Source organism: Balaenoptera borealis (assembly GCF_965194805.1).
Source record: "Balaenoptera borealis genome assembly, chromosome: 20".
Classification (NCBI taxonomy): Eukaryota; Metazoa; Chordata; class Mammalia; order Artiodactyla; family Balaenopteridae; genus Balaenoptera; species Balaenoptera borealis.
Genome location: NC_138879.1, coordinates 10,812,976 through 10,837,080, shown reverse-complemented (window position 1 = coordinate 10,837,080; position 24,105 = coordinate 10,812,976). Strand labels below are relative to the sequence as shown.

The 24,105-nt window shown below is 48.6% G+C and overlaps 1 long non-coding RNA gene across 1 annotated transcript; it reads left to right on the top strand.

Annotated features, from left to right (window-relative positions):
- Positions 1–231: 231 nt before the first annotated feature.
- LOC309618279 lies at positions 232–18,930 on the top strand. The gene is made up of 2 exons (XR_014238395.1): positions 232–763; positions 1,445–18,930. It is a non-coding gene; the product is annotated as an uncharacterized lncRNA (long non-coding RNA).
- The last annotated feature ends 5,175 nt before the right edge of the window (positions 18,931–24,105 follow it).

Genomic DNA, 24,105 nt, shown 5'->3' with positions numbered 1-24,105 from the left:
GAGGGGGCTCAGGGAGAGGCCAAGGAAAGAGGAATCTCGGCCCTTCGAGGTCAGCCTGTCTATTTTTACATCCCTTCCCAAAAGGGGCCAGGACGGCAGGCCCGCGGCCATCACTCAGCACGAATGTAATCCCCAGGGAATCGGGTGTCTTTGGAAATGGGACCCAGGCTGGGGATGCTCAGAGGCCCTCAGTCCCCCAGGGGGGCCTGAACCGAGGGAGATCCTGGCCTCTGGAGTCAGACAGCCTGGCCTGAGCTGAGAATGGGGCAGGGGCTCCACCTCTCCAGGACCCGGCATCCCCTCTGTGAAATGGGCGTCACGCCTCCTGGCCTGTGTTGAAGGGGTGGAGCTGCGGGAGAGCTTCTGGGTGGGATCTGCTGGGAAGCAGGCCGAGCAGGCCAATGGCTGCGGGCCTTCTGGAAAGGACTTGCCATAGGGAAGGCCCTGTCCTCTGGGGAGGGCCCTCTGAGGCCGTGGGTCAGGGGTCAGCACACTGATTTGCTCAGAACAGCGAAGGCCACAAGACCTGACCGGTGAGGGTCAGGGAGCTTCAGGGATCTGGGTGGAGGTCGCCCGGATGCACCTTTGGGAATAAGGGGTGATTTCCACAGACAGCCCTGAGCTCTCAGCCCCCCGTGGGGGGTTCCCTCACTCAGTGGAAGAGAGGGCCTCAGCCAAGGGCACATCCTTCCCAGAGCAGCGGGCATCCAATGACCAGAGAGGCCCTGCCTGCTCCACCCAGCTCCGACGGCCCTGAGCCCAGGTGAGTCTTCCTCAGGACTCCTCAAAGCTCCACCCCTTCCTGCTCCCACTCCCTCCTCAGGTGAGATCCCCAGCTGCCACACCTGCTGACCCCAAGTGTCCCACTCAGAGTCTGCTCCCCAGGGAGCCCAGCCTTGCACAGGAGGCTGGGCAGCTGTGAGGTCCTGAGAAGACCCCACACAGATGCCTGCCTCGGGTTCCCAACAACAAATCCACCTCCAAGACTTCTGTAATGGGTTGAATTTTGTCCCCCCCCAAATTCCTGTCTATTCAGAACCTCAGAAGAGGAGGACACAGGATCCTTGCAGGTGTCATTAGTTAAGGATCTCAAGATGAGAGCCTCCTGGATTTGGGTGGGGCCCTAAACCTAATGACTTAGATGAAGAGGAGAGACACAGAGAGACACGCAGAGGAGGCTGAGGGAGGCGGAGATTGGGGTGATGCAGTGAAGAGCAAGGGGACACCAAGGGTTGCCACGCCCCCCAGAAGCCGGGGTTCTCCCTCAGGGCCTCCAGAAGGAACCAGCACTGCTGACGGTTAGCGAATAAATTTCTGTTGTAAGCCTCTCGGTTTGTGGTGGTTTGTTACAGCGACCATATGAAGCTAACACAATTTCAAAGGCAAAATGGTCTAAAGACACAGAGATGGCTATCTTCCCCTTACAAGCTGCCTTTTCCCCCAGGTGCTGTGGTGCTGTTTTATCCCGAAGGTACTTTGGCATCTCAGCAGAAGAGAAATGAGATGGGATTTAAGTTACAGGAATAACTTCCTTGCCTCTGTTAAGGAGCATTTGTTGGAGGGGAGCTGGCGTGGAAGAGGGGACACAATTACAGGGTGACCCACCACCCTGTTTTGGCACTGGAAGTCCCGCATCCCAAGAAACCTCAGTCCTGGGCGAGGTGTACAGCCGGCCAGCCTCACGGCCCGGAGGCCTTTGCAGTCCATCAGGTAAGATAAGGAGGCCGGAAAGGAGGGAGCAGGTTCTGGGGGTGTTTGGGGAGAATCGGTGGGTCTGAGAGGCAGGAGGACAGGAGAAGCCAAGGCTGAGGGGGGCCCTTTCTCGGGAAGACGTGTTTCATTTGGGACACGTGGCTGAAGTCCGGGTCGGCCGTCGGGACTAGGAACAGCTGTGCAGCCCTGCCGGACCGGCTAGGAGGCTGATGTTCGAAGCAGAAGTCGAGAGGCGAGGACACCGAGGGCCCTTGCTCCAACCACATAGGGAAACACCCTGGAGCCTTAAGAGTTGTGGGTGATGCTGGCAGGGGTGGTGAGAACCTGAGACTGTGGGACCAGATGCCAGACATGGTGGGCAAGGCCAGCAGGTGCAGAGAGCGAAACCTCAGCTTGTTCTCCCTGTTAAGTGGCACAGCAAGTGAGAGAAGGACTCAAAAGCAGCAGAGCAATACAAAGAGAAGAAAGGGTCACATCACACGGAGAAACCTGATGAGAATGACCTCAGCCCAGTGGTCAAGGTCGGCATCAGCAGTGATGGTCAGACGCCCTTGACGTGCCACGATGAACGAGGACTTTCACCTCTGCAGTCTTCCTCCCCCAAACCCACCACCCAGTCCAGTCCCGAGAACAACATCAGACTCATCCCAGTGGCGGGCATTCTGCAAGGTACCTGAGCAGTGTTCCCCCAAAGTGCCAAGGTCATCCTAACAAGGAAAGTTCGAGCAACTCACAGCCAAAAGGGGCCCGAGGAGACGTGACCAATAATGTAACGTGGCTTCCTAGATGGGATCCTGGAAAAGAAAAAGGACATTAAGGAAAAACTAAGGAAATCTAAAGAAAGCACAGGCTTTAGCTAGTAATAATATGTCAATATTAGTTTGTTAATTGTGACAAATGTGCCATCTTTGTGAAAGGTATTAACGATAGGAGAAACCAGAGGTGGGGTGTATGGGAAGTCTGCACTGTCTTTGAAACTTTTCCTGTAAGTCTAAAACCATTCTAACATTAAAAGTTTATTTAAAAAAAAGGAAAGGAGTAACATTCAAAGGGTACAGATAATCAGATTACAAAAGAAGAAATACAAATGGGTGAATAAACATATGGAAAAATCCTCCATCTTTCTGATAACTAAATAAAAGTAAACACAGCAATGAAATATTTTTGCCTTATCCTATGGGCAAAGATGAAAACTCCGATTATACCAAATGTTGGTGGAGGAGTATTGAAAACAGGCATGTGTTGTTGAGAGTGAAGAAATTGGTAATTTGTCCCAACCATATATATACAGGGGGGAAAAAATGGTAATTTGTTTGTGTCTCTTATAATATTCACATCTTCATACACTGTGAACCAGCAGTTCTACTTCTAGAAACTTAGCCTCCAGAAACATTGGAGTGAAAACATTTGCTCAAAGGCACAAAGATATTTGAAGCAGTATTATTTGTAAGAGTGAAAATTGAGAAAAATTTGTATGAATAGAATATTGATTAAATATATTTTGATACATTTAATGGAATTTTATGCATCCACTTTAAAGAATTATGTACATTTTTTACAGAATATATGAAGTATATTCACATATAGGAAGTTTTCAAAGATAGATGATTAAATTATAAGGCAAGTTGTAAAACATTTACATGACTACACACACATACACAGGTGTATCTAGCCACAAACAGGGCTGGTTTCATGGAGAACGACTTCCGCAGCCATGCAGGGCCCCGTGCTCGGAGGGACCTGGGCTTGGCTTAAGGGTCTTAATAATTTTATTTTTGGACTTGTGTTTTGCAAGTGAAGTCTTTGGGATGATGGAGCGTGCACAGAAGCAGATACTTGGATATACATCCCCTTGCATATGGCGTTGGCAATGGCCCACAAGCGTGGAGTTCTGTAGACCTTGCTCTGAGGGAGTTCAGTGAAACTGAGCGTGAGAACAAGGCAAGTGCATTATGCCTACAACCGAGTAAGAGGGAACACCGATGGCTCTCAAAGGCCATGCCTTCTGTTCGAACCAGAACTTACTTTGAATACAGAAAGAATGCAATGCAGTTCTAAGAAATAGAATGACCAGGAAACCCTATCATATCCTTTCTGACCTGTGTTACTTGCTTGTATCAGCCAACCATTCACGCTGAAATGATGATGTGAAAGGCAAGGGGAAAATAGGGCACCCCGTTGCTCCTTTTCCTCCCAGTCCTTCCCTGCTCATCTGCGTCCCTGAGCCCCTTTTTCTCACCCATCACAGGGGACAGTACTGGTCAGATGTAAAGCAGTCAGCTCTCGGGTGCGCAGAGCCCTGATGAACCACTATTCTGTTGGATTTTCTATCGGTCTCGGTCAAATGCAATAGTGCTGGATTCAGGGCTGGGCTCTGTGTCCTAGCCACCCTGAGGAGGGCATCACTTTCTTACAGAAGACGGTGAGGGGAGGAGCAGCTCGGGCAGGCTGTGATGGGGCTGGCATCCATGCAGGGCCTCGGAGAGCTTCCCTCCCACAGACCCTCCTTAGGAAGTGACTTGGATATGCTCAGCCCAATGAAGGAGCGCCAAGGAGTAACACGGCTTCCTCCAGCAGGTACACAGGGAATCACCACACGACCCAGCAATTCCACTCGCAGGTATGTACCCAAAAGAACTGAATACAGGGACTCGAATGAATACTTGTATACACACGCTCATAGCAGCTTAACTCATGTCGCCAAAAGGTGAAAACAACCCAACTGTCCATCAACGGATGCATGGAGAAACAAAATGTGGTCCATCCACACAGTGGAATAGTATTCAGGCTTAAAAAGGAAGTTCTGATCCAACCCGGATGCAACACTGAAAACATGATGCTGAGTGAAGGAAGCCAGATGCAGAAGCCACATAGAGCATAATTCTATTTCTATGAAACATCCAGAATAGGCAGAGCCCCTGGAGGCAAAAGTAGAGCAGTGGTTTCCAGAAGCTGGGAGAGCAGATAAATGGGGAGTAATGACTTAGTGGGGTCAGAGTTTCTTTCTGGGGTGAAGAAAAGTCCTGGAACTAAATAGAGGGGATGATTGCACAACATTGTGAGTGTACTGAATACCACTGAATTGTAAACTTTAAGACGATTCATTTTCTGTTATGTGAATTTCACCTCAATTTAGAAAAAAGGGGCAGTGGTGCCAACTAGCAGTAGGGCTGGTGGTGGTGGTGGTGCTAGTAGTAATGTAATAGTAGTAGTATTATAATACTAGTAGTGCTGGTACTATTAGCAGTGGTAGTAGTACTAGTAGTATTGGCAGTGTTAGTAGTATCGGTAGTACTAGTTAGTAGTAGGAATAGTGGGGCCTGGACTCCTTGGTTCCACTACAGGTGAGGCACGAAGGGAGGTCATTCCCAGGAAGCCAGCGGCACCCACCGGCAACCCTCCAGGCTAGAGCAGGGGCAAGGACTCCAGAGGGTCTTCTCACATAATAGAGGCATTTCAGAGACTTTATCTATTATTGACAAGTTGGAAGAACCCCAGAATGAGATAGAGGCAGGCAGTGCCAGCAAAAGGGAAGACAGAGGCCCAAGGAAAATACCAAAGCCGTAATCATTACATGCCGCTCAGCTGTGCACTGAATTTTTATATACAGTCATAATAATATAACTGTTATTGATCTTCCACTTTTAGTACCAACCTATAAAGAAAGCATCGACCATAAGTGGTTACAGAGTAGATGACTGACGTCAGCAGCCTTGGCAATGCCCAAGAAGCAGAGCTGTGGAGGGACGTGTGCAGGGAGGGGAGCCCCGAAGGGTAGGGCAGGAATTCTAATATCCTCAGCCTTCCCAGAGGGAAGTCGAGACATGCTGGGACAGTGTCGTCTGTGGCTCCAGAAATGGGATGGGACAAAGTGACATGGGTAACAGGTGAGCTAAAAGCAGTGGTCCACCTATATTGGAAAAACTGGGTGGAATTGGGTTTAATCCTCAACCATCACAGCAGGCAGCCAACAGAATGTCTCAACATGAATTAAGAGATAAGATGTAAGTGGTGGTTTATTCCAGTTCCATGGCCTTAAGTAGCATCTTTGTACATCAACTCCTAATTTATACCTTTAATTTGTACCAAAACACTGTCCCAACTCCAGTCAACCACATCCACCAATAAAGTTGACATTCCTACTAGGCCAACGAAGAAGCAACCCAAACTCAACATATCCAAAACTGAACACTCAGCCTTTCCCATACCTGCTTCACCTACAAGCTTCTCCATCTTGACTTTGTCAATGCCATCCTGCCAGTTGGTCAGGTAAATAAAACTTGAAGTATCCTTGACGCCCTTTCTTTCACTCCCCATCCATCAACAAGCCCTATAGTCTTTGCCTTCAGCATTGACCCAGAACTTGGCCACTTCTCACTCCCCTCCATTGTCCACGACTGCCTTCATCCTGCCTAGAATACTGACTGGTCTCCTGGCCCAGGGGTCCCCAACCCCTGGGCCGCGAACCCATACCGGTCTGTGGGCCTGTTAGGAACCGGGCCGCACAGAAGGAGGTGAGCAGTGGGCCAGCGAGTGAAGCTTCATCTGCTGTCCCCCATCGCTCCCCATACCTCACATTAGTGCCTGAGCTATCCCCACGCCCCCACCCCTGTCCGTGGAAAAATTGTCTTCCACGAAACCAGTCCCTGGTGTCAAAAAGGCTGGGGACCGCTGTCCTAGCCAGTCTTCCTGCTTCTGTCCTTACCTGCCCCAGAGCTTATCCTCAACAGAGAAGCCAGAGCACTCCTCTGAAAACCCAAATCAGCTCATGCTCAGAATCCAGCAATAGCTCCTTTAACTCAGGGGGAAAAAAAAAAAAGGCTGAAGTCCTTACAATTGCCTACAAGGCCTAAGTGCTGGAGCACCCCTCCCCATCCTCTCTCTGACCTCATCTCTGACCCTCTCCCCCAGCCCCTGCTCCGGCTCACCTACCTCCTTGCTGATCCTTGAACACACCATGTACACTTCCACCTTAGGGCCTTTGCACTGGCTGATTCCTCTGCCTGGGGCATTTTCGGATAGTGTCCACCTTACATGTTCATGATGTTTATTGTTTGTTGTCTGTCTGCCCCTGCTGGAATTATATTCACTCCAGGATGAGGGCAGCCCCATCAATCACCTGCAGGGCAGAGATCTTTGTCTTATTCAGAGTTCCACAAGGGCCTCAAACAGCGCCCGGTACGCAATAGGCCCTTCATAAATATTTGTCAAGTTATTGACCAGTGTGCCAACTGAAGTTATGAAAGAGCTAAGGGCCCTCACAGTGATGGCCTCCAGAGAATGGGCTCAAAAGTGGGGAAGGGATAAAGGAGGAACTGTTGTCATCATAAGCCTTCTGCACCATGTTTAAAAATCTGTGTGTATGTATTACTTTGATTTTAAAGTTTGTTTTTAAAAACAAACAAATAAATGAGCTGGTTTGGCCCTATGCATTTTGCCTTCAAGAAATAGTGTTCCTGGGCTTGTTAAAACACCATGGGGAATACTTCCCACAAAAAAAGACCCAGGACCAGATGGCTTCACAGGTTAAATATGCTAAACATTGAAGAAATAAGTAATACCAATTGTACACAAGCTTTGTCAGAAAACTGAAGCAGGAGAACACTTGCCAGTGCATTCTATGAGGCCTGTGTTGGTCTGACACAAAAATCAGACAAAGACGTTACAAGAAAAAAAAAAAAAACCAACCACACAATATCCCTCATAAACAAGGTGCAAAAGAGCTAAACAAAATTTTAGCAAATCCAATCCAATGATATATTAAAAGGATAATGCATCATGACCAAGGAGGAATCCCAGGAACAAAGACTGGTCCAACATTTGAAAATCAATCAATGTAGTTCATTTTGAAAAACTAAAAAGAAAAACCATATGATTATCTCAAAATAGAGACAGAAAAAAGCATTTGACAATATCCAACATCCATTCATGACAAAAAAAAATTCTTAGCAAACTAGGAAAAGAAGGGAACTTCCTCAATCTGGTAAAGGGCATCTATGAACCCCACAGCTAACATCAAAATAAATGGTGAAAGACTAAAAGCTTTCCCCCTAAGATTAGAAACAAGACAACATCGTGTTGGAGGTTCTAGCCAGTGAAGTAAGGCAAAGGAAAAATAGCATTCCAATTGGAAAGGAAAAACAAAACTGTCTTTATTTGTGGACAGCATTAATCATCTATGTAGAAAATCTGACGGAATCTACAAAAAAAAACCCAAAAACCTGCTAGAACTTATAAGTGAGTTTAGTAAGGTCGCAGGAGAAACATCTGTATATAAAAATCAACTGTATTCTATATAATAGTAACAGTCAGAAATTTTAAAAGTTTAAATATCATTTACAGTAACACCAAAAATACGAAACACTTAGGGATAAATCTGACAAAAGATGTCTAAGAATTGTACACTAAAAACCACAAGTCATTGTTGAGAGAAATTTAAAAGATCTAAGTCAATGGAGAGAGTTACTTTGTTCATAGCTTAGAAGACTCAATATCCCTAAACTCTCCCTTCCCCCCAAATTATATACAGATCCAATGCAATCCCAATCAAAATCGCAGCAGGCTCTTTTTGGTAGAAATTGAGAAGCTGATTCTAAAATTCACATGAAAATATAAAAGGACCTAGAATAGCTGAAACAACTTTGAAAAAAAAAAAAACACAAAGTTGAAGGGCTAACATTACCCAATATCAAGACTTATCATAAAGCTACAGTAATCAAGGCAGCGTGATATTAGTGTGAAGATGGACAAATAGATTGATGGAACAGAAATGGATTTTTACATCCCTGTACAACTGATTTTTTACAAAGGTGCAAAAGCAATTCAGTGAGGAGAGTAGTCTTTTCAACAAAGGAAACATTTGGACATCCATATGCAAAAAGAGCACTCCAATTCATACCACCCACCACTACAAAAAGCAACTCAAAATACATCATTGACCTAAATGGAAAACCTAAAATGATGAAACTTACAGAAAAAAAAAAAGAGAGAGAGAAAGAGAAAATTTTGTGATCTTGAGTTAGGCCAAGATATCTTAGATACAATACCAAAATCCATAAAAGAAAAACTTAATCAATAGGAGTCATTAAAGTAAAAAAGTTTTATTAGGAGTTACCTAGGGCTGGGGGTGGGGGTGACTGCTAATGCGTATGAAGCAATGAAAATGTTCCAAAGGTTCTGTCACTGTGGTGGTGTTTGCACATATCTGTGAATATCTAAACATCTCTGAGTTGTACACTTAAGTGACATTGCATGGTTTGCGAAGTATATCTCAATAAAGCCGTTATAATTTTTAAAAGAAAAAATTAAAACTTCCACTCTTTGAAGACTGTTAAGAGACTGGAAAGACACAGACAAGGGAAAAATATTTGTAAATCACGTATCCAATGAAGGATGTGTATGAAGAATATAGAAAGAACCCTCAACGCTCCATAATAAGAAAACAGACAACCCCCTTTCCGTGCCCACCCAAAAAAATCCTCTCCTGATTTGAACAGACACTTCATCAAAAAAGATATATGTATGGCAAATAAGCACATGAAAAGATGGTGAACACTATTAGTCATTAGAGAAATGCAAATTAAACCATAATCAGATACCATCACACACCTATTAGAATGGCGAAAATTAAAGTCTGATGACATCGAGTGTTTGATGAGGATGTTGAGAAACTAGACTTCCCAACACTGATGGCGAAAATGCAAAATGGCATAATTGCTTTGGGAAAGTTTGACAGTTTCTTAGAAAGTTAAAATACCCTGTCAAATGACTTAGCCATTCCATTCCTAGGTAATGAAAGCATAAATCCATACAAAAACATGCACACAAATGTTCTTAGCAGCTTTATGTGTAATAACAAACAACTGGAATCAACCCATCAACAGGTGAATGGGTAAAGAAATTGTGTTATTTCCACGCACTGAAACACTGTTCGGCAATAAAAAGAAATGGGCTATTCATACACACAACAGCGTGAACAAATCGCAAAACTAGGCTGAGTGAAAGAAGCCGGACAAAAAAAGAGTATGTACTGTATGATTCCATTTATACAAAACTCTCCAAAATGGAAAAGAATCTGTGGTGACAGAGAGCAGATCAGGGGTTGCCTGGGGAAGGTGTGGGCAGCAGGAGGCAGGGAGCGGGGAGGGAGCAGAGGTTGGGGGAGGCATCACGGATGTGTTCACTATCTTGAAAGCATGTGTCAGAACTTATCAAATTATACCCTTTAAATAGTAATGTGAGTTTTTGTATGCCAATTATGCATCACCAAAGCTATTCTTAAAAAGTAATATATCTTCATTTTAACAAGTGAAACGATGCAAAGATAAATGAAAACATAATCACCGTCCCCTCTTTTCCTCCATTCTCACTTCTCTAAGGTTTCCAGTATCAGGCAGTTTGGGATTTGGCCACAAGTTTCTCACGTTCATACTGCAGTCTCCAGAGGTGGTGGGGATTATTATTGCCTGATAATATTAAGATGGGAATCATGCCTTACAGCTTCCACTTGTTGGGTCTTTCCCTCTTTACCAAATATCTGATGGGCATCTCCTTCCATCTGAACCAGCACAGATTTAACTCACTCCTTTTCAGGGTTGCTCTATAAGCCATGGTGTGAATTTACTACAGTTTACATAACCATTCCTCTAAAGATGCACATTTTAGTTGCTTCAGTTTTTTGTTTGTTTGTTTTGCTTTGGTTTTGCCCACCATCAACAATGCTGAAAAGCATTCTTTTATGTTTATTTTCATAGACTATTGTCTTTATTTCTATAGAAGAGGCTCCCACAGTGGAATCATTGGGTCAGAAGGTATGTGAATTACTTTCTTCTTAGTAGATATTGCCAGATTATTTCTACCAGGCATGTATGAGGTATCTACGTCACCCATGTTTTTGCCTCAGTGGATCTTAGTGTTTGTATTACATTTTTGCAACCTAAAGACTGAACAATATATCATTTAGAATTTTCCTATCATTGAGGTGAAATGTTATTTCATTTTGCCCGCTAGACACAATGTGGTCATTGTATCCATATCCTTCAATACTGTTTTCTTTTGTTGGGGTTTATATATGTTTTAAATTCAATTGACCATTTAAATCTTATTTTCTATGAGTTACCTGTTTATATCCTTTGTCTACTTTTCTGTTGGGTTGTTTAGATGTTTCTTATCAAACTGTATTAGCTTTTTGCATATTGAGGAAATTAAACATATGATACACATATATACACACATACATGCACGTACATTACACACATGCAAGCACAAAACATACACATCACACATGTGCACAACCATTGTACACACATACACATGTATCACACAGCTACGTGCATGCATCATACACCAGTATATACACATACCCACGCACATTATGTGTACGTGATGCACACATATATACATAAATGTATGCACATGCATACACACATGCACATACATACATATGCATACACGTGCATCTTATGTACATATACACATACACATGCTCATACAATACACATGTACAAACACATGCCTACATACACATATATGCACACACATACACATATATGCACACACATACACATGCATCTTATACACATATATACAAACACGTGCATCACACGCACACCATGCGGAGAAGGGTGGGTCCCAGGGCCCATTCCAGCAGGAGGATCCAGGGCCTGGACGGGGTGAGGCGGGGAGCCACAGGAAGGCAGGGGGCAGGCAGATGGGCCGTGGGTGGACTAAGCAGCCACCCCAGCCCTTGGAAAGGGTTTTGAGGACCACTTGGCCCACTGTGACAGTCTCCACCACCTCTTGGCCCCCATATGGTGAGGCCCTGGGGCTCCTGCACCCCACAGCCCAGCAACCCTGGCCACCTCACCTGGCTTCCACCCTCCCCACCCCCTGCCAAGAGGATGGTTGCAGCACCAGGTGAGCAAGCAAGGCTGGGCCCTTCGAGGAGCCTCGATGCAGACTTCTTCTCTGCCTGATGTCTCTCTGGGGTGTTTTGGGTGAGCAGTTTTTGACGTGTTGAATGAGAAATTGCCTTTTTCCCTCCTGCTCATGAGATTCCACTCTTAAGACTTTAATCGCAGAGGCTCTGGGCGTGGCGAGTGCTTCTCTCAGCCTGGCAGGTGCAGGTGATATGAGTTCGCAGCGCCTGGCAGAGCTGAGCCAGGGGGCTTCTGCAAGGATGTGAGCTCCTCTCGCCGCCACGCTGCAGCTCCAGGGGTGACATGAGGCAAGGAGGGGCCCTCGGGTGTGGGCACTGTTATGTGCCATGATTCACGCCATCATCTAACTCCTTCTGTGTTCTCAGACCTCCCAGCCCATCTAAAAAAAAATTTTAAGTGAGAAAGCTAAAGGGACCTAAATGGGAGGGAGGTGTCCACACTTCACGGCAAGTGTTAAAATGTTGACACCCATAGACAGATAAATTATGCACGTGTGTAGTAATACCCAGAGCAACCACTAGGAAAACCATACAAATAGATACATCCAAAATCACTATAAATATATCAAGATGGACCCTAATGTTCAAGTAATCCACAGAAAGGCAAGAGAAGAGGAACCGAAGAAGCAAACAGAAAATTAATAATAAAACAGCAGGCATAAGTCCTAACATATTAATAATTTGCCTTAATGTAAATTATTTAAACACCCCAATTAAAAGGAAGAGATTGGCAGAGTTTATTTTTTTTTAATGACCCAACAATATGTTGTTTACAGGAAACTCACTTCAGATTCAACAAAGACATTTCACTGAAGAGGATACACAAATAACAAATGAACACAGAAAAAGACCTTCAACATCGTGAGCCATGAGGCAAATGCAAATTCAGACCACAATGAGATGTCGCTACACACCTAAAATAAAAAATAGTGACCATACCACATGCTGGCAACGATGCAGAGACATTGGGTCACTCATGCGCTGTGAGTGGGAATGCAAAATGAGACAGCCTCTCTGGAAAACAGATTGGCAGTTTCTTACAAAACCAAACATGCATTTACCATATGACTCAGCAATTGCACTCTTCAGCACTTACCCCAGAGAAATGGAAGCTTATGTTCACACAAAAACCTGTCCATGAATGTACATGACAACCTATTCCTAATAGCCAGAAATTGGACCTTCAATGGACAAATGGTTGAACAGTATATCCATGCCATGGAATACTACTCCACGATAAAAAGGACTATTGACACGTACCACACCTTGGATTAATCTCCAGGGAATCCCAAAAGATTACGTAGAGTATGACCCCATTTATAAAACATTCTTGAAATGACAAAATTACAGAAACGGAGAGCAGATTAGTGGCTCCTGGGGGTGGGGGTGGGGCCACTGGAGAGTGGAGGAGGGGGGTTGGGAATGGTTACAAAAAGGGCAACACAAGAGGTCCTTGAGGTCATGGAACCGTTCAGTATCTTGGCTGTGGTGGTTGATACATGAACCTACACAGGTGATAGAATTATTGAAACTAAATATACACACAGATGAGTACAAGTGAAACTGAGGAAACAGTAAGATGGGGGCATTATATCAATAGTGATATCTTGTTTGTGACATTGTGCTGTAGTTTTACAAGATGTTACCATTGGGGGACCCTGGGTAGACGTGCTACACGGGATCTCTCTGTGTTGCTTCTTACAAGAGCATGTGAATCTACAATTATCTCAACATAAAAAGGTCAATTTAAAAAAATAAATGAACAAAAACTAAACAAAACCAAATGAAACTCCCTCTGGACAGCACTGACCTTCAGTCCTGCCTTGTGATTCCCCTATACTCCCCCACCCCCATTGCTCCCTGGCCGCTCCCAGCTCGCTCCTGCTCCAGCCCCCAACCACTACAGTATGTCACTAAATTCAAGGTTATGGCTTATCCTGGATTCTCCCAAACAAAAAGCCTGTCCTGGGTTTGGCTTGATTTGCAAGTGTTTTATTTGGAAGAGTGATCCCAGGGAGCAGGAGTGAAGAGGAGTAAGCGGGAAACAGGAAAGGAGGTGACCCAGTGAAAGGATGCTTTATGAAGTTGCCATCGCCATGGACAACGGTGCCTGGTCCTGGGGGCCCTACAGAGCACAACAGGGAGAAGCGTTTGTCGTAGATACCTTCTCGGTCAAGGGTGACTCTGAGGGGCATACTTGTGGGGTGCATATGTGTGGGTGCTGAGGGGCCTCCCTTGGGCTCCCCCACCTTGGGCAGATGAGAAGGGCCAGGATTGAAAGTCCAGGGAAAAGCTCATGTCCACCTCTGGCCTCTGACCCATCAGCCTCCCATGGTGCCCCTTGCAGCCTCAGCACATGGCACATCTGGCAAGCTCCCCCAACAAGCCTGCCCCTCCTGGGCTTCTCTTCCCAGGAAAGCACTTCCATCCACTCAGATGCTCAGCAGAGCCCAAGAGCCTCCCTGCACCCACCCCTTCTTCAGAGACATCACTAGAGCTGACCTTCTGTCTACATCTGTCCTCCCACGCCTGTCCTTGTCCAACCACTGTCTCCTGGGGCCCTGACCAGCCTCCTGGCCTTTACTCCATTCTGCCCACCCTAGCCAGAGAGGGGCTTTCTAACCTGCAGAGCACCGGGAGTGTCCTCCCACAGAGCCCCTGATGGTGTCTGTGGTCTTTAGAACAAAATGCAATTCCTTACCTCGGCCTCCGACTCCCACTCCAGATGCTCCTCCCCTCCAGAGTGGCCAGGTACCCGGCCATCCTCCCCAGCTTCGGCCTCAGCCTGCAGGACATGCCAGCGCCACCCTACATGCATCTGCTTAAGTGCCACGTGCTCAGAGGGGTCTTCTTGACCAGCCAACCCATCCAACAGGGCCCAATTGCAGTGGTCACAGGACAGGTCATGCTTAGTAATTACACATTTATCTGATTCAGACACTGGCAAAGTTAGCAAATAGTAAATGTTGGTTGAATGCCTACCTGTGCTGGGCACTGAGTTGCGAACTGTCCCACACTTTCTGGCACCTTGTGCTTTCAGCCACTGCCCAGGAAGCATCCTTTCCGCCATGCAGTCTGAGAAAGCCAGAGCCAGGGAGGGTAAGAAACTTCTCCAAGGAAGTAGGAAGATGATGGAACCCAGGTGTGTCCTGCTCCCAAGCCCCCATACGAGGGTCTAGAGCGACTGAATCCAGCCAAGAGAGAAGTGCTCAGAAGCCGAGCTGGCCCAATGCCGATGGAAGGGGGACCGGGATGTCAGGCCAGAGCAACAAGGCTGGGCCGGCTGGTAAGCACACAGCCTTACCTCCCAAGCTTTGAAGTTGGCCTTCTGTGCTGGAGAGCAGGGCAGAACTTGCCCTGGTGAGCCTGAGGTTGCCTCAGGCCAGGATGGGCAGTCCCCAGGGCGGGAAGCAGGTGGGGGACAATACTTTGTGAGCGAGGAGGGATTGGGTGTCAGAGACAGCAGCCTCATAAGCCAGGTGTTTCCTGCAGCCACGTCCTGGTGTGAGCAGTTGTCTGGTGAGCCTTCCACCTATGGTCAAGCTCAAAGCCAATGACTTCTCTCCCCATAGGCCACAGCTCCAGGGTCTGGGGGTAGGGATGGGGCCCACACTGCTGGTAAACTCCAGGGGTGGGAAGATGTGGAGCCCAGCTGAAGTCTCTGTAGAATCCATCCTGTGTCCCACAGCACATGCCCACCTGCTCGGGCCACGCACTGCAGATAAAAGTCCACAGAGAGATCAAAAGTCCCCGTGCACCTGGCCGGCACAGTGGAAGTGCACAGAGATTACCTAAAAAAACCCAGGAGGCCAGCAGGGGCCTGGCAGATGGAATTCACTGAATCCGTGCCTGTTGAAGGGCTGAGCTCCCAAAGTACGTCACTCAGGGACGAGGGTGGACAGTGGTTCTGGCTGCAGCACCGAGGCAAGAGCTCCCCCAGGTCATGGGTCACAGCCCCATCGGGGAGGCAGTTATGGCATGTGCCCAGCATTGCCAAGCAAGAGTCAGGGTTTCTGTTACGGGTCTGTCTCTACACTCCATGTCTTCCAGACTCTGTGTCCCCCAAAGCACAGCAGCCAGGGCCTGGGGGGGCTTGGTGAAGGCTACCTTGATCCAGGACGTGTGGGGTGGGCCTGTGTGTGTCCTGAGAGAAAGGAGAGGACCTCCAGTCCACCCTAGGCCCCAAATCACTCCAGGGTTTCCCAGGCATCTTTCTGCAAATCCAAGAAGAAAGGGTGTGTGGAGATCGCAGGCCCCTAGGAAACTGTGCAGTCCCGGTCTGAGATCATCCGGGGTCATCTGGACTGCCCCCCACCCGTGCCTTCAGAGCAGGATGGGGAATCTGTTCCTCTGAATCACAGTTCACTGCCCTGGATGCCATCAGGACCACCTGGGCAATTCTGTACAAAAAACCCCCCCAGATTCTGAAGCAGTTGGTCTGGTCAGGGCCCTGGCCTGATATTATTTTAAAGTGCCCTCATGCTTCTACTGTGCAGCCCAGGTGGAGACCCCACTCCATTCACCAGGGCCATCGCAGCTCAAGCTACTGGTACCACGTTACCAACGTCTCAAGGCCTCCATGTGCTCATCTGTAAAGTGGGAACACGACACCTGCCTCATAGGGATGTGAAATGAGAAAACCCTGGCAGGTGTCTGGGCCTAAGCAGGGACCCCATAATGAGTGCCCCCACTCCCCCCACCCCGAAATTCCTTCCCCTGTGTGGTCCAAGTCCTGGGCTCCGAGGCAGCTATGCTGTATGGGAGCTGGAACTGCCAGCCCTGAGTTCAAATCCTGTGATGCTGCTTTCCAGCTGTGTGACCCTGGGCAAAGACCATAGGAGGCCCCAAATCTGGAGAGTTCCTAAAAATATGAAACTCACACCCCATCCCAGGCTTATTCAGTAAGGACTGTCTGGGAGAAGGATCCTAGCTTTTTTTTTTTTTTTTGATCCTAGCATTTTAATTTTTATTTTATTTTATTTTTTTAAATTTATTTATTTTTGGCTGCATTGGGTCTTTGCTGCTGCACACGGGCTTTCTCTAGTTGTGGCGAGCTGAGGTTACTCTTCGTTGTGGTCCTCATGCTTCTCATTGTGGTGGCTTCTCTTGTTGTGGAGCATGGGCTCTATCTAGGCACGCGGGCTTCAGTAGTTGTGGCTCACGGGCTCTGGAGTGCAGGCTCAGCAGTTGTGGTGCACGGGCTTAGTTGCTCCTTGGCATGTGGGATCTTCCTGGACCAGAGATTGAACCTGTGTCCCCTGCATTGGCAGGTGGATTCTTAACCACTGCGCCACCAGGGAAGTGCCCTAGCATTTTAATTTTAACCAGAACACTAGGTACCGGAGACAGTCAGCCAGACACCCATGCTTGGGGTCCACTACATTAAAGCCAAGCCTTTGGTTTCCCCTCTGGGAAATAGGGTGATAACAATGACCTCCCAGTACTAAATGAGACCAAAGGAGTGAAGGGGCCTCAAGGGTGAAGATGCAGAAACGGGTGGGGACCAGAAGGGTTCTGCTTCCTCACCTCCCCGGCTCATGATCCCTCTGGGGCTCTTTCTGCTGCCTCCAGGTGGCCTTCAGTCACGGTTGGTGTCAGGGCCCGCTCATGTCCCACCTTCCATCAAACGGCCTTCCCTTGGGTAACTCTCCTGGCCTCTGGCCTGCCTTCCCCTCCAAGCAGGTGGTCTGGTTGGTGAGTTTGGAGGAAAGAGAGAAACACACTTGCCTCAGCCTCCCCCTTCCCTCTGTGGAACTCACCAGTTGCACCCAGCACACAGGAGCCTCTGCTCCCCTGGGCCAGGAAAACAGGCACAGCCTCCAGGGCAGAACCAGATGCGGGGTTTACGGGGTCCGGAGCAAATGAAAGTTTGGGGTTCTTGTTCAAAAATTATTAAAATTGCCGAGACAGGGACTTCCCTGGTAGTCCAGTGGCTAAGACTCTGCTCTCCCAATTCAGGGGGCCAGGGTTTGATCCCTGGTCAGGGAACTAGATCCTGCATGCCGCAACTAAGAAGTCCGCGTGCCGCAACAAAGGTCCCGCGTGCTGCAACTAAGACCCGGCACAGCCAAAATAAATAAATAAATAAAATAATAAATAAATAAATAAATAAAATATTTTTTTAAAATGCCAAGACAGCGATGGCAGAGCACTAAAACAGGGCGGCAGGAGGGTGCCCGTCCCACTGGGCAGGTCACCTGCGGTGAAGCCGCCCTGACCCAGGGGAGCGGCAGGGGTCCAGCTCAGCTAATGACACAGTGGGAAGAGAGCAGCAAGCAGACCAAGCCACCCTCCCCCACCCGGCGTGCCTCTCTCTGCCCTTCAGAGCCTGCCTGTCACTCTCTGTTCGTGAAATTTAAGTGGAGCTAAGAGGAGCTCTTCATTGACCCACTCGAGACCCTGACAGTCTGCGAGGAGATTTGGCGAGGAAAAAAACACACTTGGGTCCTCTCTTCTAGATACATGTGGTCCAGGAGGCAAGGCCTTCGCTTGATCCCACTCAAATCCCTCTTGCTGCAATGTCAACCCTCTCCTCTGGCCCAAGTGGTAGGCGGGGCTTTCTCATAGAGCCAGTAATAACGCTTAGTCCGGACCTTGGAGCTGAGCCCTCAGCGCCTTCCCAGCACAAAACAGCCGCACCTTCTACCCACTGCACATGCCCAGAGTATGGGCGCTGTCACCTTGATTCCTCCCCACCTTCTAATCAACAAACCCTGCAGAAGGACCCACTCCCTGAACTTCTCTCCACTCCCTGCCCCAGGTTCCAGCCACCAGCCTCCCAGGCTGAGCTATTGCAATGTTAGCCTAACCACCTCCCTTGCTTATCTCGTTAGAACATTTTCCGATAGAGCTCCAAGCACTTTGGCACACCCTGCAGGGGACAGACCTCAGTTTCAGAGCCCTGGATTAAAACCCCCGGCTGCTGCAGCTCCTCTGAGACATGTGGCCCTAGACCAAAGGGACCAGTCCCCCATGCCCCCCACCCCAGGCTGACCCTCAGTCAGAGCTGGGCTATATGCCTACTTGGTTTCCAACCTGTTGATGGTCCCTCCCTGCCCGGTTCCTCCAGGCTGAGGCTGGCAGAGGGCCAGGGATGTGTGTGTGCCTGAGGGGCAGGCATGGGGCAGGAAGGGGTTGGCAGAGTTAGACCACCTCCATCTGCCTCTTTAGTAGTTGCTGGGAGAAGAGGAGGAGAGCCTGCCAGGCCAGGGTCCCATTGGGAGGTACCCACCCAGCCAGCCCTCCTCCCCAGAGATGTCCAATCCTCAAAATCAGGTGGGCATCTCCCTAAAGGAGGGAGGGAGGAAGGAGAATGGGCTGGTGGGTGGAGGTATAGAGGTACGCCCCTCCCCACCCCCCAGAGCTGACCTACCAGGCAGGGTCTCACGGACAAGCGCTTAATAAAAAGGCTATTCTGCCCCACACTGTACCCGCCTCTCTGCAGGTGACCCACAGGTACACCCATGTTTAAGAACCTTGGTGAGGACCAGAGAGAAAGAGGTGAACACCAGGAGTCTGCCTGGTGAGGGTAGCAGGGTGAGGGGGTGCAGGGGGTCGGGGAAGAGTTGGGAGACAGAAAGACCAATTCCAGAGCCTTCCAAAGGCTTGCCCATCCCCCAAACCAGCACTTAATCCTCCATCTCTGCTACTTAACCTCTCCCACCAGGGGCCGGGCAGTTTAACTCCATTTAAGTAAGCCCTTGAGGGCTCAGAAGAAATTGTTGCCAGCAATTCAAAAGCCTTGAACCCTGAGGGCAGTCAGTGGCTTACTGTCCAGCTGCCCGGGGTTCCAGGCTGTCACCAGAGGCCTTCCCACAGCTCAGGGGCCCAAGCCTGCTATCCAGGGGACGAGGCTCCCCCAGAAGGGTAGCATCAGTACCCCAAAGCCTGGTCTAGGTCTCTCAGGCACCACTCGCTGTCCACCTGGTTAGCTTCCTTTAATTTTCTTTGGCCCAATCAAGGGGGACCCAAGTCGGGCATACCTGGACCCAAATGCCCTTCCTGGTTGAGAAACCCTGGGCAATTACTTAGCTTAATTACTTCCCTGGGCAATTACTTCCTTTTCTGCAAAACGGGCTTCAGAGCTCTTGTGAGGGTTAAAGGAATGGTACCCGGGCCTGGTACCTGGAAGACAGTAAGGTACAAGGCCAAAGCAAAGAATCACCTGGAATCAGGAATAGTGTGAGCAGTATTAGTCCCTCCAGGTGTGAGCAGACTCAGTCTTCCAGGTGTAAGCCAAATCTCCCTCCAGGATGCTTGAGCCCCCAGTGTCTGAAGCCACCCCGCACCTAGAATTTAAGGCTACCAGACAAGATATAGAACGCAGTTAAATCTGAATATCAGATACACAACAAATCATTTTTTAGTTTAAGTATGTCCTGAAATTGCATGGGATGGTCACTGTTTATCCTAAATTCAAATTTAATTGAGTGTTCTGTATTTTCGTATGCAAAATCCGTCTATTTTATTTTATTTTATTTTATTTTTTAGGCCACGCCATGAGGCATGCAGGATCTTAGTTCCCTGACCAGGGGTCAAGCATGTGCCCCCTGCATTGGGAGCGTGGAGTCTTAACCACTGGACCGCCAGGGAAGTCCCAAAATCTGTCCGTTTTAACTGAAGGCTATCCAGTAACAAGGGATTTGGTTTTGGTTTTTTAAATTCCCTGATGAGAGGAGGCAAGATAAAGTTAAGTGAAAAACTGGATACAGATCTATAAATACACCGTCATCATTACTTGTTTTTAAATTTTAATATATATTCGCATAGAGAGAGAGGAACCCAGGAACAGACACTGACAGAGCCTGAGATGGAGACAGAGGAGATGGACAGACACAGAAGAAAGGCTGGGAGGAAAGTTCCAATAGGTTAAGGGTGACTATCTCTGGACTGCAGGTTTCTCGCTTTCACTTTTTAAAATTTTCCAACATTTTTCAGTAAACAAGTGTTGCTTGATAAAAAAAATACATTTTAGGTCCATCACTTATGTGGAGAGTCTGTTAAAACCGCTATTGCATTGTTAACCGCTGAGTGAATAAAAGAAAGAAAAAATTCACACGCCATCCTCTTACCCTGCTACATCCTAAACATCCTTATAAAAAATGCACAGTGCTTCCCCAGCCACAGGCACCGACGTACTTTATCCTGCTCTTGATGGGTCTGTGTCATGGGCACCAACAGCACATCAGAACTGGGCCCAGGTGCTGATGACCTCGCAGCCCACTGGGGGCCGGGGTAAAGGACTCACAGCTCCAACCCCTCCACCCCCCTCCTGCTTGTGCTTTTTGAGCCTTGCACTTTCTTTTGTTTTTATAGTTTTCAGTTTCCTCGATCACTGTCAACTGTCATTACTCACTGCCGTCTGCATGCCTGCCCCCAACAGCCATTCTCACTTCTGTGTTTTCCTTCCAAACCTCTGTGAACGCCGTGGTTGAGACTGTGTGTGAAGTTCGGGCAGGCAGGCTCAGAGTGAGACCACAGTTGCTCTCTTAAGAGAAAAGTGGGGGGCCGTGAGGGCACAACTTCATGAGTCCTTCTGGGCTTCCACAGTCACTCAGGACAGTGGCAAGGCTCCTTACCTCCGAGTTCTCTGTAGTGTTGGATTATTGCACTTTTCCAGAAGCATTTGCCTGATAAGTGGACATATTGAAAAGATTTCTAGGTCCCATCTCAGAGTCTACATTTTTTTAGATGCATCACCAAATCCCACTACGATGAAAGAACATGGACATACCCCATGGAGTTGGGGGTCCCAGACTTGAATGAAGGTCACAGGACATGGGATTTGAGGTGACCAAGGTGAGAAGATGTGTCAGTCAGGGTTCAGATGGAGAGAACAGAAGCCACTCTGGCTACATTTGGCAGAAAATGAAACTAGGTGCTTACAAAAATCCTTGGAAGGACTGGAGAAGCAGGCTATACCTTGGCTTCCTAAATGGGGCCCTGGACACCACCAAACTGGCCCACCAAGAGAGCCACACCCTTCCCCATCAAGAAGGTGGGAGACCAAGGGGACAGCTGTGGACACACAGACTTCAGAACATCTGGAGTAATTGGAACACCTGCTGAACCCACACTGGCCAAAAACTAGGCAGCCCTCACCCTGCCTCTCAACACTCCCAGGGCTGGTGACCAGCCCCCGGAATGCTGCCCAGCACATCCACCACCAAACATGCCAAGAAAAAAAGCACAAGTGTGGCCTTTCCATCGCTTCCCACTTCCAAATCCCCAAGAGTGCATCTGACTGGCCGAAGTGAGGGGCGAAGAAGCCTTGGGAAGGCAACTTTTTGCCCTCCTCTCTGAGACAGTGGGAGGTGGCAGAATGGCTGCTGAGTGCCAGCTGCACATCCTGCACAGAAGGTTTGGAGAAGGAGGCTTGGGCGAGAACTGGACTGAGAGACAGAATTGACCATCTACCAGCCTAGGAAATGCCCTTCAGGAGGTGAGGGTGGTGGCCCTGGGCTGCTACTCAGAGCACCTGAGCCTGCCGCTGCCTCTATAATCCGTTTGCTGTGTGATCTTGCCTGGTTTCCATCCATCACCAAACCAGGATCCAGAGGGCAGAGTGAGTCAGCTCAGAGTAAAGCCAGGCCACAGGGAGATACCACCCCATAGGTTAAATTTTGGGGAATTTGCTGGCTGGTAAACTTCATGATGGTAGCTTGAAATTGGCCACGTGAGAATATTTACGTCACAGGAATTGGCAAATGATATAAATTGGGGTTTTTGTCCTCATCCCCCAGAATTGATTATTAAACATTTATCGACGTGTCATTAACTTAGGCGATGAGGATGGGCGAAATTTCTAGGAGGCTGTGAGCTTGGTGGGTCTGCACCCTGACTGCATGTGAGGATCACCTGAGGAGCCTTTATCAAATCCCAAAGCCCAGACCCCACTGGAGATGAATTGAATCAGAAATTGGAGGAAGCAGAGGAAAAGGGTGCCAGCTAGAGAAGGTCGTGGGGTGACAGGAGGAGACTCTCAGAGCGGGTTAGCTTGTGAACAGAAATCCTTCTACTGGGAGGAGTGATGACGCAGACAAGAGAGAGCAGGCAAAGGGCAAAGTCCTCAGAGGCACGAGAAGGAATGAGATCCCGAGGCCTCGTGACTGCAGAGCCAGGCAGGCTAGAGGGTGTGCAGAGAGGGTGCGGAGTTCCCGCCCGGGACACCTATTTCTCAAGGAGAGGGCATTTTCAGCTAGGAAGCGCTTGGGGGCAGGAGTGTTGTTTTCAGGGTGATGCTGACTGCCCCCTCCTCCGAGTTCACTTGCACACAAGGACCTGGGAGGCTCCAGAGTCCCTCGCAGGGAACAGAATGTGTAATAATCAGCACAAGCAGGAAGGCCCACCTTCCAGCTCAACCCAGATGATGGGTCCTGTGGGGGATGTTTTAAATTGCTTTATTGTTTTTGGAAAAAACAGTGCATGGTGGTTGTAAACTAAATTCAAAAGTGCAAAAGAGGAAAATAAAAATCACTAGACACCACTGCCCAGAAGTGATGACAAGGGGCGACCATCCCTCCAGGCACCTCCTTGTATAAACACACACATGTATACAGCGCTACCTGCACTCCCCTCGGAGACCAGCCTGATCCCTCTGTCAGCGGCCTGGGTCCCAAACAGGCAAGGAGAGGAGACGGGGAGCAGGGTCCCTTCCAGCCCGACCCAGTGACACCCAGGCTCTTGGCCCCTTGGACTCTAGCCAGGCCAGGCCATTGTTCCAGCACCTGCCTCGTCCACTCGGTCTGGAGGTCGCAGGTCTTTGCGTGGGCAGTGTAGTGTGTATAGATTCCAGCACAGCCCAGGTCCCCTGCTGAGCAGCCATTCTCCCCTTAGTCTCCTGGTGACCCTGACTACAGCCCCATCTCCCCCCAGACACCCCACAGATGACCTTGTCTCCAGCTTTTCTGAGAAGACCACTGCCAGGGGGAGTGCCTCCCCTCCACACCCTCCCCTCCCGGCGCTCTAGAACGTCTGGCCTCATCCTCTCCCCTTCCCACCAGTCTCTGGATTGGCCACCCTCCTCCTCTCCCAGGTGGACCCCCACCCGTACTCCCAGCACCTCCTTCCCCTGATCATCAATGCTTCTTCCACTCCTACCTCCACCCTCTCTCCCATCATGAAACACACATACCTTTGTTTGGCCCCTGCTGGCCCCTCCAGCCGCAGCCCTTCCTTCACCTTCTCTCTCTCTCTCTTTTTTTAAATTTATTTTATTTTATTTTTTGTTTATTTATTTTTGGCTGTGTTGGGTCTTCGTTGCTGTGTGCGGGCTTTCTCTAGTTGTGGTGAGCGGGGGCTACTCTTTGTTGCGGTGCACGGGCTTCTCATTGCAGTGGCTTCTCTTCTTGCGGAGCAGGGCTCTAGGCGCGCGGGCTTCAGTAGTTTTGGCACACGGCCTCAGTAGTTGTGGCTCGCGGGCTCTAGAGTGCAGGCTCAGTAGTTGTGGCGCACAG